The sequence below is a fragment of the Scyliorhinus torazame genome, chromosome 3 (assembly GCF_047496885.1).
Source record: "Scyliorhinus torazame isolate Kashiwa2021f chromosome 3, sScyTor2.1, whole genome shotgun sequence".
NCBI lineage: Eukaryota > Metazoa > Chordata > Chondrichthyes > Carcharhiniformes > Scyliorhinidae > Scyliorhinus > Scyliorhinus torazame.
Window position 1 is genome coordinate 216,771,165 of NC_092709.1, and position 17,052 is coordinate 216,788,216.

Genomic DNA, 17,052 nt, shown 5'->3' on the forward strand with positions numbered 1-17,052 from the left:
CGCATCACCTCCAGCCATCACCCCGGTCAAAGTCTCTACTGCAAAGGTCCCCACCCAGCAACCCAGCCTCCGCCATCATTCCTACAGCCGGGCTGACCTTTTCGCTCGATGGCGAACAGTCACTCACCCCCGTTCTTCCCGACAGCTTTTTTCTGAATCTTCGACATTCCCCGCCTTCCTCATGTCTTCCTGCACCGGCTCATCCAAAAACTGCCCCTGGGACCAGGCATTAAATTCCAGAAACAGAGCCTCGAGCAGGAGCCACCCAATGTGTGCCTTCCACCTACATGCCGCCACCGGACGTCCAATGACGCACTTTTAAAGTATATTCACTGCTGTAATGTAATAAACACAGCAAACTCTCACAAACAGCAGTGTGATAATAACCATTCTGTTTTTTGTGATGTTGATTGAGAAATAAATATTGCCCATGCCACCAGGGGTAAACTCCCTACTCGCCTGGCAGCATTTGAGGAGAGCGAAACAGGGATTGATGGGCAGAATATTCTGGGCCTTCGTGCCAGCAGGACCTTCCAGACCCGTCGAAGTTGACCCCCGCCATGCGTTCCCAGTGGCAGGATGGGTGAGCCATGCAACACTCTTTGATTTTGCCCGGATCAAATAGATCTTGCCAGCAGCCAATGGCAATGTGCTTCCACTGTGGGAAAGCCTGCCAGAGAGGATGGAAAATTTCAGCCAATTTTTCGAGTATAAATATTGACCAGCACACCAGGGGTAAATTTGCTGTTGGTCTGGCATCACCTCCTATCTTCTATGTATCTCTGGAACTTCTTTTTGAGTTCTGAAGAGGTTCTATTGGATTCAAAACGTTAACTTTGTTTCTGCCAGCCTTGCCGAGTGTTACTAAGACTTTCTGGCTCTAATTTCCAGCATCCACAGAACTTTGCTTTTATAAATTCCCTCTTCCATAGCAATAGGGCCATTGGATCTTTTGGGCTTCAGTTTAATGTCTCACCTCCGACGGTGCTGCACTCCCTCGGAATGACTTTGGAACGTCTACCTAGATTTTTACTGTGTGCAAGTCCTGGAGTGAGACTTGAACCCCCAACCTTCTGACTCAGGAAAGAGTACAGCCAAGGAAGCCACAGTTGTGTTACCCGGGCATAACGTTTTAGATCGTGTGGCCTCTGCATTCGCAGCAAAACTGCAGTGAAATGCGATCTCAAAATACCACTGAAAACCTTGAAATCAAATGCAATCTAAAAGGACTTTAATTTTATTCAGTGTATTTATTGAAGGCTGCGTCTCAATTGGCCGCGAGAAAAATGCACAGCTGGGTCAATACTTTAAAGTTCTGAAAATAATTCACAACACTTCAACAAAATATTTTAGCCCGTGGCAGTATATAAAGTCTCTTTGAGAAGCAAGGTCACACCACTTTTGGTAACATGTTGGATCGGGGACCGCTGATAAGAGTTTGCGATGAGTGGCGCGCGCGCGGGAGCGTACACCGCCCCCTTGCCTCCGGGACAAGAGTCTGGGCACGTGGCCGCACTCACTTTATATCTTGCTGCAATTGTTGGGAGTTCATTTGCAGTGCGACTGTCGACTAGGGTTAGGACGGAAACAATCTTGCGTCCGGCGTTGGAGACTGCTGTAGTTGTACTTTTAAAATAGCTTACCGCACTTTGGGGAATCGTTGTCGCCTGTAAGTGCATCTTTTGAAAAGAAAAGTAAGTTACTCGTCAAACGTGTGACAAGATGGGCAATGAGGCGTTTCCGCTTTATAAATACTGCAAATCGTGCGCTTTCTCTTGTTGCAGTGAAGTATTTACTTGCGTTAGCAAACGATGGTAGTGCCGAGTTCCCGTCATGAAGTTGTGTGTGTGTGTGTGTGTGTGGTTTTGAGATGTTTATGACAACTGTGCTCCAGTAAACTATTGAAGTAACCAGAGGGCATCGGTCCTCCAATTGCCCCTCCGGTCACATAATTGAAGTTTGTGATTCCACGAGTAACTCGCATGCCGAATGCGCCCTTTTAATACTTGCAATATCTATAATTATTTGGTACGATCGAGTCAAACATTATTTTTTGAATCGAAACATAAAATGCTGCAAATGCTCAGCAGATCTGACAGCATCTGTGTAAAGAGAAACTGAGGCCGATGACTTGTCCTCAGAACGGAACAAATATTTTTGTCTGCTTCTTGTTTATTTTTAAATGTATGTGTTTTCTGCTTCCCTTTGATTTATCCATTGAGCCCGATTGGCGGGGGGGGGGGGGGGAGGGGGAGAGATTAATTTTTCCACAGACTTATGGTCAGCACGGCTCCTTGTTGGCAACACGGAAAATTTCAGCAGTGTTTTCGCAGGAAAGTGTCATTCTCGATGTGTGAAGCTGGAGGGTGAGAGGCAACAGGCTATTTAATCTGTAGACATGGGTGTGCATCACATCGATGTCTTGCCATCCCTCAAGAGGCCCAGTTTGAACCCACTCAAAACCCAGTAATTTCAGCAGGAGTTAAAATTGGGTCCAAGGAGTCTCTGATGAGGTTTGGGTGGGCAGCAGACGGGTCGAATGTGCTGAATGACAAGCTGCTCATTATGAGAGGCAAAAGTGGGGGCCCTCAACTCATTTACGTGTGGCAAGGGAGTTTACTTGGTCATCTGATGTAGCTCATCCGATTGAGATTTCAAAACTGAGTCGGGATGTGTGATCAACTGCAAGTTTGGTAGTGAATGTGTGTCTGCGGCCAAAATAATTTGACACTCGACTTTGGCGGCCTTCTTCAGTTCCACGCATATGAAAAAAACAAGATCTCAAAATATGCATTGAATCATGGCCAGAATCTTAAGTAAACTCAAGAAGAATTATACACAAGAAATATGAAAACGCTGATGTTATAGTGCAATGATTATACAATGAGGATGCACTTTGAAACGATGTTTTGTAGAGAGTGAAGCACTAGTGTTGTGAATGATGTAACTCACTTGATGTTTTGTTACCGTTGTCATTCAGTTTATTTTTCCTAGACTACCAGCTCTGGCATGGGGTGTTCGATGTTTGCAGTTTGTGTTTGTTTGGTAGCGTCGGTTCAGGAGTCCGAATTTAAGTGGCGCCTTGGCTAAAATGCGCTTTCTGTTCAACATGGCAGAATTACATTTTTATAATTTAAATTCAGCATGGATTATTAAAACTTTAAGACAAAGTTTCGTCTATACTGTGGGCGAGATCCCCGATGTGAGCCCGCATGAGTTTAAAATCAATTATGAAGGTTTTCTTTGTAAATTTTAGTGGAGTGCAGTGCGATTCTTAGTTAAATGTAGACACAAATGCAAAAAAAAGTGTTCTTTTCTGGTGATATTCGGCAAGTGTCGTAAGCCAGACCTATGTCTTCACAATTGAAACAAATCTGCTGAAATAGTTTTTTGTACACCTGTTGATTTTGAATTGGAGTTGCCAGTACGTGTATCTTGTAAAATTGACAACATTTGCATCCAATGTGAAAGGGGAATGGTGACATGGGGCACACACATTAATCTGGACTGGGAATGATAGTATCCCTTGATACAGAATTAAATAAAATTGTGCACAAAAAGAGAGGCCATTAATGCAGCCATTCCATGCCAGTGTTTATGCTTCATTCAAAAGGAGAATATTTTCTCCTTTTCTTTCCAAAATCAGAAATATGTCATATAGAGCCATGGAATAGTCCGTCTTACGTTGTGATCACTGTTAGGCCGCCTTGATCCTTTTCAAATATTTGGAGACGTACACTGTCCGGATGAGCATACTGAAAAGGCAGACGGATGGGCATTAATGCCACTGGCAGTGCCTTCAGCCTTCAAAGATCTCAGCTAGTCTAATATCTCTGAAAGCTGGAATCTCACCAATGCACCAATCAGGTGCGATGATACACTGAATGTATTGGTGACTAGTGAGCCAGAGATGATTGGAACAATCATCTAGAAATATGGGGCAGGATCGTAATCGCTGCTGGTGCTGAAAATGGAGGTGAGCAAGAGGCAAAAATATCCCTGCTGGCTAGCCTCTGCTGAGTCCCTGATCCCCGAGTTGTGGCTTCTCCCCGCTCCCTGACCGCCCCCCCCCCCCCCCCCCGCCCCTCCTCCCGGCGACCTCGGAGACTCCAACTCTCCAAATTTCCCCAACCCACTCTCTTCCCAACCTCCACCACTCCCTAAGTCACTCTCTCGCCGCTTGTCTTTTCTGGACCTGTGTTCCTGTTGAAAATTCAGATCTGAGCCCTCACTCACAGCGAGTTGAGGAGCGTCCACAATTGGGAGGTCAGGGAGCGGGAGAAGCCACTACTCAGGGGTTGGGGTGGGGGCAAGGATATAACTTGGAGGCTCGGAGCGGGTGAGGATCACAGAGCTGGCGGTTCAGGACGCAGGATCGGTGTAACAAGTTATATTTCAAACGTATTTTAAATGATTTAATTTATCAATGTCGGAATTTAGCAATGTAAAATATGCCAACTTGGAGTGTATGATGTAATTTTTTTTCTGTTAAGGAAGGTCCGGTAGATTCTAACTACGGTTTTATTTCGTAGAATTTACAATGCAGAAGGAGGCCATTCGGCCCATCAAGTCTGCACCGGCTCTTGGAAAGAGCACCCTACCCAAGGTCTGCACCTCCACCCTATCCCCATAACCCAGCAACCCCACCCAACACTAAGGGCAATTTTGGACACTATGGGCAATTTATCATGGCCAGTCCACCTAACCCGCACATCTTTGGACTGTGGGAGGAAACCGGAGCACCCGGAGGAAACCCACGCAGACACGGGGAGAATTTTAACATTGGTTCCCATGGGAACCGTGTTTCACTTAAAGTCACGATTTTCAGGAATGGTACCACACTTTAAGTGAGGATTTACTGTAAAGCACGCCAGGTTTATTTTTATGAATTCCTGTTGCCTGGACATAAAAACTGTGAATTCCTGTTGCCTGGGCATAACTGTGAATTCCTGTTGCCTGGGATAACTGTATCTAAGGTGTGTGCAATTATGTAAATTTTAAGGATATTTACATCAAAATGTAACTCAGACATCATAAATATCTAGTGGTACTAACGTCTGTACTGCTATTTTGGTGCATTCACTCCTCCGAAAAATACTTTTTTGTCAAGAAACATCTTTGAGGGCAGCACGGTGGCGCAGTGGGTTAGCCCTGTTGGCTCACGGCACTGAGGTCCCACGTTCGATCCCGGCTCTGGGTCACAGTCCGTGTGGAGTTTGCACATTCTCCCCGTGTTTGCGTGGGTTTCGCCCCCACAACCCAAAAATGTGCAGGCTAGGTGGATTGGCCATGCTAAATTGCCCCTTAATTTGAAAAAATTAATTGGGTACTCTAAATTTAAAAAAAATATATCTTTGTTCTTCACATTTTCAACAAAAAATGGTTTTATTGCTTACTTGTTTCTGAATGTGGTCAGAATTTAACATTATGCTGCAACTGAACCTTGGCTATCCCCAAAGGCTCTTGGCAGCTGCTAAAGTCATTTGTCTGGTCATGTCCTACCACAGATTAGGAATTTCTACCCCTGACTTCCTCACTTCCTGTCAGACTGTTTTGTGCCATGTGTACCTAAAAACCAATGCACCGCTCCCAATCTTCCATAGTTTTCACCTCTGTGCCTCTATTTACTATTTGGCAACATGGAACAGCCTTTTTGCTCGTCTCCGCCAAGGCGAACGATGGGGCTATGTTGACAGCTGTCATGCCAGGTGTGGCACAATAGTGCAAACTCATTCATAGGACAGAATCTTGACATGCATTTGAAGACCACTGGCACACAAATCACAGCTTGCTTGCCACGAATCATTAGAAACTGGAAGATACCTTGACAATTACAATAAATTCCTAAGCCCAGCAGCCACATGGGGTCCATCTGGGTCCTGAGTGCGGCCCACAAGACATTTTGCCCATGCGCAGGGTTGCCACATTCAGCTGATTTCTGTTACCATTATTTTCCTACCGGTATGACTGAAGTGATACACCTGTAAAGCATGGGCAAGTGAAGTGAGGTGCATGCTGATTTCGTAGAATATCGACTGTGAGAGCCCTCATGTCCAAAGTGTAAAAATTTATTTTGTTTTTACCATCTGAATTTGACGACAGTTCTATTTGTATATAAATGGTGAGGCATTTTCTTTTTAAAAAAATATATTTTATTGAAGTTTTTCAAACCAAAGATTTTCCGTTTTTACAACTTAATAAAGGAATATACATTAAACGTTATTTAAATAATATATTAAACTAACAACAGATGGAAAAAGAAATAAACAAAAAGCAAATATCAACAACTAACTAAGAAAAAACAAAAACATGGAATAATACTGCCCTCCCCCCTCCCCCCTGGGTTGCTGCTGCTGTCTTTTCTGTTTTTCCATTATCGTTCCGCGAGATAGTCAAGGATTGGTTGCCACCACCTGGTGAACTCCTGAGCCGATCCTCTTAACGCATATTTTATTCGTTCCAGTCTTATGAACCCTGCCATGTCGTTTATCCAGGCCTCCACGCCCGGGGGCTTCGCTTCTTTCCACATAAGTAGAATCCTTCGCCGGGCTACTAGGGACGCAAAGGCCAAGACATCGGCCTCTTTCACCTCCTGCACTCCCGGTTCTTCTGCAACCCCAAATATAGCCAACCCCCAGCTTGGTTTGACCCGGACCCCCACCACCTTTGAGATCACTCTTGCCACACCCTCCCAGAACTCATGCAGTGCCGGACACGACCAGAACATGTGAGTGTGGTTCGCCGAGCTTCCCGAGCACCTCCCACACTTGTCCTCCACCCCAAAAAACCTGCTCAGTCTTGCTCCCGTCATATGCGCTCTGCGTAGAACCTTAAATTGAATCAGGCTAAGCCTGGCACATGAGGACGAGGAATTTACCCTACTTAGGGCATCTGCCCACAGCCCCTCCTCAATCTCTTCCCCCAGCTCCTCTTCCCATTTTCCCTTCAGCCCACAGCCCCTCCTCAATCTCTTCCCCCAGCTCCTCTTCCCATTTTCCCTTCAGCTCCTCTACCATCGCCTCCCCCTCGTCTCTCATCTCCCTGTATATTTCGGAGACTTTACCTTCTCCAACCCATGCCCCCAAAATCACTCTATCCTGGACCCCTTGCGTCGGGAGCCGCGGAAATCCCCTCACCTGTTGCCTCGCAAATGCCCTCACTTGCATGTATCGGAAAGCATTCCCTGGTGGCAACTTATATTTTTCTTCCAATGCTCCCAAACTCGCAAACGTCCCGTCCACAAACGGGCCCTTCAGCTTCCTAATTCCTGCTCGCTGCCAACATTGAAATCCCCCATCTATCCTCCCCGGGACAAATCTGTGGTTATTCCTTATCGGGGACCACACCGAGGCCCCCGTCACTCCCCTATGTCGTCTCCACTGCCCCCAAATCTTCAAGGTCGCCACCACCACTGGGTTTGTGGTGTACCTTTTCGGGGAGAACGGTAGCGGCGCCTTCGCCAGCGGTTTTAGGCTCGTTCCCTTACAGGAAGCCATCTCCAGCCTTTTCCACACCGCACCTTCTTCTTCCCTCATCCACTTACAGACCATTGACACATTGGCAGCCCAATAGTAGTCACTCAGACTCGGCAGTGCCAATCCCCCTTTGTCCCTACTGCGCTGCAGGAACCCGCTCTTTACCCTCGGGGTCTTTCCCGCCCACACAAAGCTCAGAATGCTCCTGTCTGTTTTTTTGAAGAAGGCCTTTGTAATCAGGATGGGGAGGCACTGAAACACGAAAAGAAACCTCGGGAGGACCACCATTTTAACCGCCTGTACTCTGCCCGCCAATGACAGGGGCACCATATCCCACCTCTTAAAGTCCTCCTCCGTCTGCTCTACCAATCGCGTCAGGTTAAGTTTATGTAGGGTTCCCCAGTTCCTGGCCACCTGAATCCCTAGGTATCGAAAATTCCTTGCTACTCTCCTCAGCGGCAGAGCGTCTATCCCCCTGCCCTGTTCCCCGGGGTGCATCACAAAAAGTTCGCTCTTTCCCATATTTAATTTGTATCCCGAGAACTCTCCAAACTCCCTGAGTATCTGCATTACCTCTGACATCCCCTCTACCGGGTCCGCCACATATAGCAGCAAATCATCTGTACATAGTGACACTTGATGTTCCTCTCCCCCTCTAAGCACCCCCCTCCACTTCTTAGAGTCCCTCAGCGCTATGGCCAATGGTTCAATTGCCATTGCGAACAGTAACGGGGACAGGGGGCACCCTTGTCTTGTACCCCTATGTAATCAAAAGTATCCCGATCTTTGCCTGTTTGTAACGACGCTTGCCACCGGGGCCGCGTACAAGCGTCTAACACATCTAATGAACCCCTCCCCGAACCCAAATCTCTTCAGCACCTCCCACAAATAGTCCCACTCCACCCTATCGAATGCCTTCTCTGCATCCATCGCCACCACTATCTCTGCCTCCCCCTCCGGCGGGGGCATCATCATCACCCCCAGCAAGCTTCGTACATTGGCATTCAATTGTCTCCCCTTAACAAACCCTGTCTGGTCGTCATGTACCACCCCTGGGACACAATCCTCTATCCTTGTCGCCGTCACTTTGGCCAGCAGTTTGGCATCTACGTTTAGGAGGGAGATGGGCCTGTATGACCCGCACTGCAGCGGGTCTTTGTCTCGTTTCAGAATTAGCGATATCGTCGCCTCCGACATTGTTGGGGGTAATGTCCCCCTTTCCTTAGCCTCATTAAAGGTTCTCGCCAAAAGCGGGGCCAACAGGTCCATATACTTCCTATAAAATTCTACCGGGAACCCATCTGGTCCCGGGGCCTTCCCTGCTTGCATGTTCCCAATTCCTTTGATCACCTCATCCACCTCAATCTGCGCCCCCAGACCTGCCACCTCCTGCCCCTCCACCCTCGGGAACTCTAGCTGGTCCAAAAAGTGTATCATTCCCTCTTCTCCGGGGGTTGGGACTTGTACAGCCTCTCATAGAATGTCTTGAACACCTCGTTCACTTTCCCTGCTCTCTGCTCCATCTTTCCCGTTTCGTCCCTAACTCCTCCGATCTCTCTCGCCGCCATCCCCCCCCTTCCGAAGTTGTTGGGCCAGCAGCCGGCTCGCCTTTTCCCCATATTCATATTGTATCCCCTGTGCCTTCCTCCACTGTGTCTCTGCCTTTCCCGTGGTCAGCAGGTCAAACTCCGTCTGTAATCTTCGTCTTTCCCTGTATAGCCCTTCGTCTGGGGCCTCCGCATACTTCCTATCCACCCTCAAAATTTCCCCTACTAATCTCTCTCTTTCTTTACCCTCTTGTTTCCCCTTGTGGGCTCTGATGGAAATCAGCTCTCCTCTAACCACCGCCTTCAGCGCTTCCCATACTACTCCCACCTGGACCTCCCCATCGTCATTGACCTCCAGGTATCTTTCGACACATCCCCTCACCCTTCCGCACACCCCCTTGTCCGCCAGTAGTCCCATGTCTAATCGCCAGAGTGGGCGCTGGTCCCTTTCCTCTCCTAGTTCCAGCTCCACCCAATGCGGGGCATGATCTGAAACGGCTATGGCCGAGTACTCCATTCCTGCCTCTTTTGGGATCAGTGCCCTTCCCAAAACAAAAAAGTCTATCTGGGAATATACCTTGTGGACGTGGGAGAAAAAGGAAAACTCTTTACCCATCGGTCTGGCGAATCTCCACGGATCTACTCCCCCCATTTGCTCCATGAATCCCTTAAGCACCTTGGCCGCTGCCGGCCTTCTCCCGGTCCTGGATCTGGACCGGTCCAGCCCTGGGTCAAGTACAGTGTTGAAGTCCCCACCCCCATTAACAAGTTTCCCACCTCCAGGTCCGGGATACGTCCCAGCATTCGCTTCATGAATCCCGCGTCATCCCAGTTCGGGGCATATACGTTCACCAGCACAACCGCCTCACCCTGCAATCTGCCACTCACCATCACATACCTGCCCCCACTATCCACCACTATGGTCTTAGCCTCGAACGATACACGTTTCCCCACCAGTATTGCCACCCCTCTGTTTTTCGCGTCCAACCCTGAGTGGAATACCTGTCCCACCCATCCTTTCCTTAGTCTAACCTGATCCGCCAACTTCAGGTGCGTCTCCTGGAGCATAACTACGTCCGCCTTCAGTCTCTTCAAGTGCGCAAACACCCTTGTCCTCTTAATCGGCCCATTTAAACCTCTCACATTCCACGTGATCAGCCGTGTTGGGGGCCATTTACCCCCCCCCCCTCGTCAACTAGCCACCCCCTTTTTTAAACCATCTCCTCACCCAGGTCTCACGCGCCCTCCCGTCCCGACCACCTCATCTCGTATCAGCTGCCTCTTACTCTCAGCAGCAGCAACCCAGTTAATCCCCCCCCCCCCAGAACCCCTCTAGCTTGATTACTCCCCCCATATTGCTTCCGGAAGTCAGCTAACTCTGGCTGACCTCGGCTTCCCCCGTTCATCCTTTGACCTCCCTGCGTGTGAGTTTCCCTTCCTTCCTGCGCCCTTTTTCCCGCCATAGTTTCCATAGCGCGGGAAAATACACGCGCCTTCCTCTCGGCCCCGCCCCTAATGGCGCAGTTCCCTCATTCCTCTTCCCTGTCCCCTTTTCCACCGTCGCCCACATTTCTTCATGTCCCCCACATCGGGGGGGGGGAGAAAAATTCCCCGTCTAACTTTATTATACATTAGCCCTCCCTCTCCCCACTTTACATTTCTATGCCACCGCCTCGCTACCCCTACTCCGGGCATCAATTTCTCAAGTCTAGTCCAATTTCTCTTCCTGAATGAATGTCCATGCCTCCTCCGCCGTCTCGAAGTAGTGGTGTTTGCCCTGATGTGTGACCCACAATCTCGCCGGCTGCAGCATCCCAAATTTGACTTTCTTCCTATGGAGCACCGCCTTGGCCCGGTTGAAACTTGCCCTCCTTCTTGCCACCTCCGCACTCCAGTCTTGATACATGCGTATCACCGCTTTCTCCCACTTGCTACTCTGTGTCTTCTTAGCCCAGCTCAGGACCATCTCCCTGTCCCTGTAGCGATGGAACTTCACCACTATTGCTCTAGGTGTTTCCCCTGCCTTTGGTCTTCTCACGAGGACCCGGTACGCTCCCCCCACTTCCAGGGGGCCCGTTGGGGCCTCAGCTCCCATTAGAGTATGGAGCATCGTACTCACATACGCCCCAGCATCAGCTCCCTCTGTTCCTTCGGGGAGACCTAAAATCCGCAGGTTCTTCCTCCTCGAGCTGTTCTCCAGGGCTGCCAGCCTTTCTATGCACCTCTTGTGTAGTGCCTCGTGCATCTCCGTTTTTACCACCAGGCCCTGTATGTCGTCTTCGTTCTCGGCTGCCTTTGCCTTCACTCCACAGAGCTCCATCGCCTGGACCTTGTGTGTTTCCTTTAGTCCCTCGATTGCCAGTAACATCGGCGCCAGCACCTCTTTCTTGAGCTCCTCCACACATCGTCGGAGGAACTCCTGCTGTTCCGGGCCCCATACCATCTGGGCTCCCTCGGCCGCCATCTTGCTTCTCCCTTCTCTTCTCTGCTGCTGCTCCAAAGGATCCTCCGCAATCTGGCCACTACTGTCGCTCCTTTCCATCCACACCCGGGGGGACTCCTTCCTTTATCACCTCACACTGGGTTTGGCCGCAAAAAATTTCCGTTGGGGCTCCTGATAAGAGCCCAAAAGTCCGTTGAAACGGGAGGTGCCGAAACGTGCGGCTTAGCTGGTCATCGCCGCAACCGGAAGTCTGTGGTTAGGCATTTTCTATCGCTCATTATGATATATTCGGCGTGTAGTAAATGTATTTAATTTTATTCATGGGGTCATAGTTAGTGAACAAGACCAATTTCAATCTTGTGACCCACTGAGATGAAGGAGGGTCACTCCTGCATCCCACTCACTCACCTAGGTTGCCCATCATGCTCTAGGATCTTCATTATGACTTCAGACAAATTGTAAAGGTATTTAACATCTGTTTCATGTCTGGGTACACTGATTTTATTTGGTCTTTACAAACTCATAATGAGTGTGAACCACTTACCTGCCATACTGGGGATTTAAGACACCTTTTAGCGATTGAAAAACAGGTGCTGTATGGCCAGGTTTCTCAGCCCTAACCCTCAGCTTTTTGTTTATATGTTTATATGAGCACCACATAGAATTGCACAATTTAGCATTTGATGCCAGAATCATTCCAAGGGATGGATTAGGAGTAAGAGCAGAGGTCTTTAGTATTAATTGAAGGTTTTACTGTAGATGCGAATTGCGAATTGTATTATTGGTATTCTCACTCTGCTGCTACCACCAATATTGTTCCTAAGCCTCAGAGAATTTTGACTATTGTTCTCACCTTGCCACTTATACATACAATTTACAGTGCCGAAGGAGGCCATTCGGCCCATCGAGTCTGCACCAGCCCTTGGAACGAGCACCTTACCCAAGCCCACACCTCCAACCCATCCCCATAACCCAGCAACCCCACCCAACCTTATAAGGGCAATTTAGAATAACCAATCCACCTAACCTGCACATCTTTGGACTGTGGGAGGAAACCGGAGTACCCAGGGGAAACCCACGCAGACACGGGGAGAAAGTGCAAACTCTGCACACAGTGACCCAAGCCGGGAATCAAACCTGGGACCCTGGAGCTGTGAAGGAACTGTGCTAACCACTGTGCTACCGTGCCCCCCCCATCTCTTCCATCAACTATCTTTGGAGAATGATCATCAACATAGGAACTTATTGTAAATCACACGGACAGAGGAGGAATGCTAGCAGTACAGTAACATTTTACAATAATCATAGTTAATTTGGACATCTCACTTACAATTTAGTTGCAGTTAGCTCCTGTTGCTTGGTGATGGCTCTTGCTGCCGATTGTTCAACATCTCTTTTCCAGCTTCTCCCTGTTGCTGCATTCTCCTTGTCTCTTTTACTCCTAGCATAATGTTAGGACAGTTAAATCATCATAGAATTTACAGTACAGAAGGAGGCCATTCGGCCCATCGAGTCTGCACCGGCTCTTGGAAAGAGCACCCTACCCAAGGTCAACACCTCCACCCTATCCCCATAACCCAGTAACCCCACCCAACACTAAGGGCAATTTTGGACACTAAGGGCAATTTATCATGGCCAATCCACCTAACCTGCACATCTTTGGACTGTGGGAGGAAACCGGAGCACCTGGAGAAAACCCACGCACACACGGGGAGGATGTGCAGACTCCGCACAGACAGTGACCCAAGCCAGAATTGAACCTGGGACCCTGGAGCTGTGAAGCAATTGTGCTATCCACAATTACCGTTAAGCCAAAAAATGTACTTTTTCCAAATATTTCTTTTGGTAATCATACTGGTGCCACTTTGTACTCTTACACCAGACTGGAAAATTGAATTCACTTTGCCTTTTAATTTCCACACCTCCCTCGCTTTTAAATGGTCCATCTCCAATTCTTCACTTCTTTGATTTCTCTACTTCCATTACAGGGGATATGTCATTGACCATATTCCAAGGGGCATGGTAGCATATTGATAATGTTACTGGGCTAGTGACACAGGTTCAAATCCTATCATAGGGAGTTTAAATTTAGTTAAGGAATAAATCTGGAGTAAAATATTAGTCTCATTAATAATTAAACTACCAGATTGTTGGGAGTAAAAATCCACCTGGTTCACAGATGTCCTTCAGAGGAGGAAATCTGGTGTCTTTACCTGATCTACATGTGACTCCAGAGCCACAGTAACTGCCCTCTGAAATGACATAGCAAGCCACTCAGTTATATCAAAACACTATCTGCACCACATGGACTGCAGCAGTTTAAGAAGGTGGCTCAGCTTCTCAAGAGCAGTTATGGATGGGCAATAAATGGTAATAATAATGGGGAACATAGAGATGGTGGAGGCACTGAACCAAAATTTGCCTCTATCTTCACGATAGAAGATAAAAAATTTCCATAAACTAAAGTTAATGCAAAGGAACCTGGTGTAACAACCATCACTAGGGAGGCGGTATTGAATAATCTAATGGGATTAAAGGCAGATAAGTCTCCGGGACCTGATTAAGGGAGGTGGCAGCAGAGATGGTGGATGCATTGGTTATGATATTTCAGGATTCCCTGGGTACTGGAAGGGTCCCGGTGGATTGGAAACACACTCATGTGACGCCCCTATTCAAAAAGGTAGAGAGGCATAAAGTAGGAAACTATAGACAGTTAACTTGACCTCTGTGGAGGGGAAGGTGCTGGGATCAATCATTAAGGAGGAGATGACTGAACATTTGGGAAGATAAAGCTCAAGCCACTCTTGTCAGCATGGTTTTATGAAGGATAAGTCACGGTTTTTTTGGAAATTATTTTTATTACATTTGTAACCTTTCATACAAAAGAATATAAAAGACATTAACCACAACAAACATTCTTTAACAAGATTCCATCAATAAACACTTTATCCAAAGACTATCACCTTCACCCCCTCCCCCGCCCCACCAGGGCTACCCCCCCCCCCCCTCCCCAACAAGTAAGGCCCTCTTAAACTCTAGCAGTGACCACTTCTTTGAAATACACTATGAATTGCTGCCATCTTTGCTGAGACCCCTCAATCCACCCTCTCAAGGTGTACTTGATCTTCTCAAGGCACACAAATTCCATCAAATCACCTATCCGGCTGAAGCCTTTGGCACACCGCCATCCTCCAGCCCAATAAGATATTCCTCCGAACCACCAACGAAGCAAAGGCTACTACATCAGCCCCTGTCCCCGTCTGCAATTCTGTCACTTCGGAGACCTCAAAAATCGCCACCAGTGGGCGGGGTTTCACATCCACATTCAGGATCGCCGACATGGTGTCAAAAAAGGACTCCCGAAAGTCTACCAACCGGGTAAGTCATGCTTAACAAACTTGCTTGAGTTCATAACCGGCAAGGTGGATAATGTGGAACCTGTGGATGTGGTATATCTAGACTTCCAGAAGACATTTGACAAGGTGCCGGATAAAAGACTGATCCAGAAGGTGAGATCGCAGGGGATTGGGAGTAGAGTACTAGATTGAATTGAGGATTGGCTGACTGACAGAAAGCAAATGGTTGAGCTAAATGGGTCTTTCTCTGGCTGGCGAACTGTAACAAGCGGGGTGCCGCAAGGGACATTCCTCGGACCTCAACTGTTTACATTCTATATAAATAATCTGCAAGCAGGAACAGAGTGTAATGTAGCAACATTTGTGGATGATACTAAAACAAGTGGGAAAGCAGGTAGCGAAGAGGAGATAAAGATTTTACAGATTGATGTGGAGATTAGGCTAAAATTTGGCAGATGGAGTTTAAAGTAGATAAGTGTGAGGTTATCCATTTTGGCCAAAAAAATAGAAAGGCAAATTATCATCTAAATGGAAAACAGATTCAAAATGTGTCTGGGCAGAGGGATCTGGGAGTCTTTGTTCATGAATCGCAGAAAGTCGGTATGCAAGTACAGCATATAATTATAAAGACAAACAGAATGTTCGTGTTTATTGCAAAAGGACTGGAGAATAAAAGTAGAGAAGAGTTGTTGCAATTATATAGGATGTTGGTGAGACCACATCTGGAGCATTGTGTCCAGTTTTGGTCTTCTTATTTGAGGAAGGATGTGGTGGCATTGGAGGCAGTTCAGAGGAGGTTCACCAGATTGATTCCAGGGATAAAAGGGTTGACGTATGAGGAGAGATTAAACAATTTGGGCTTATACTCTCTGTAGTTTAGAAGGATGAGAGTGGATCTAATTGAGGTGAGACGAAACACAGATTGGCTGATTGTTTTGTGTAATGCCTCTATTCAATCAACAGCTTTCAGCTGCTTGTCATTTTAATTTGGCACACTGCTCTTGCTCTGGTCTGTGCCATAAATCATAAAATACTAGAAATACTCAGCAGTCAGGCAGGACCTTTGAACAAAGTTCATAAGATGTAGAAGATATATGAGCAGAATTAGGCCATTCAGCCCATCTGATCTGCTCCACCAGGCGCGATTCAACTAAAAAAAACAGTCCGTTCTGGGCGGGAATCGAAGGGTCGGTTCCACTGCTTGTAGGTGGAATTTAACTAAAAGGGAACAAAGTCCCATAGCGAGCGCATTTAGTCATGTGATTCCTGGCGTTCGCAGTGCCGAGGGACACAACACTCGCTAAATGTCTCTCTCTAAATGTCTGAAAGACCAAGGAACTGATCATCGACTTCAGGACACACTCCCGTCTGCATCAATGGCTCCGAAGTGGAGATGGTCGATAGGTTTAAGTGCCTGGGGGTTACCATCACCAACAGTCTGTCCTGGTCCACTCACGTTGATGCAACAGTCAAGAAAGCCCAACAACGTCTCTACTTCCTACGGAAGCTAAAGAAATTTGGCATGTCTGCATCGACTCTCACAAACATCTACAGATGTGCGATAGAGAGCACCCTATCTGGCTGCATCACAGCTTGATATGGCAACTGCTCGGCCCAAGATCACATGAAACTGCAGAATGTGGTGAACTCAGCCCAACGCATCACACAAGCTTGCTACCCTCATATTGATTCTGTATACACCTCCCGCTGCCTCAGGAAGGCAGACAGCATTATCAGAGATCCCTCCCACTCAGGCATTGCATTCTTCCAGACCCTTTCATCAGGCAGAAGATCCAGAAATCTGAAGACCCGCACATCCAGACATAGGAACAGCATCTTTCCCACAGCTACAAGACTCCACAATGACCCCCTCGGACTGATCTGTTCCCTGTAAGACGCCCTATGCTGCTCTTGCTCATGTATTTGCTTTGTTTATACCCTTGTTCCGCACTGTAACCAATCACTGTTTGTCAATGTACATTTGTCAATGTACTCTGGTGATTATTTTTTTTGTGTACTATGTACGTACTGGGTACATTCCCTCTGGTGCAGAAAAATACTTCTCACTGTACTTCGGTACATGTGACAATAAATCAAATCAATCAATCAATCAACTATTAAACCACTATGGGTCTCAACAGGGATCCCACGGCCGAGGTCGCACATAGTCCCATTTTGTGCACTGAAGAGCTCCATTCCCCGGAACCCCTCCGTATAGCAAGAGATCGGGA

The 17,052-nt window shown here is 47.5% G+C and overlaps 1 protein-coding gene across 3 annotated transcripts in view; it reads left to right on the forward strand.

Moving 5' to 3' along the window:
- Positions 1-1,527: 1,527 nt before the first annotated feature.
- Positions 1,528-17,052, forward strand: part of slc7a2 (solute carrier family 7 member 2) — a 240,689-nt gene continuing 225,164 nt past the window's right edge. For 2 of the 3 annotated variants that reach the window (XM_072496865.1, XM_072496868.1), the window contains exon 1: positions 1,528-1,694. The gene's annotated coding sequence lies outside the window, so the exon portion shown is untranslated. The remainder of the gene's footprint in view (positions 1,695-17,052) is intronic. The other variant, XM_072496866.1, reaches the window with a different exon arrangement.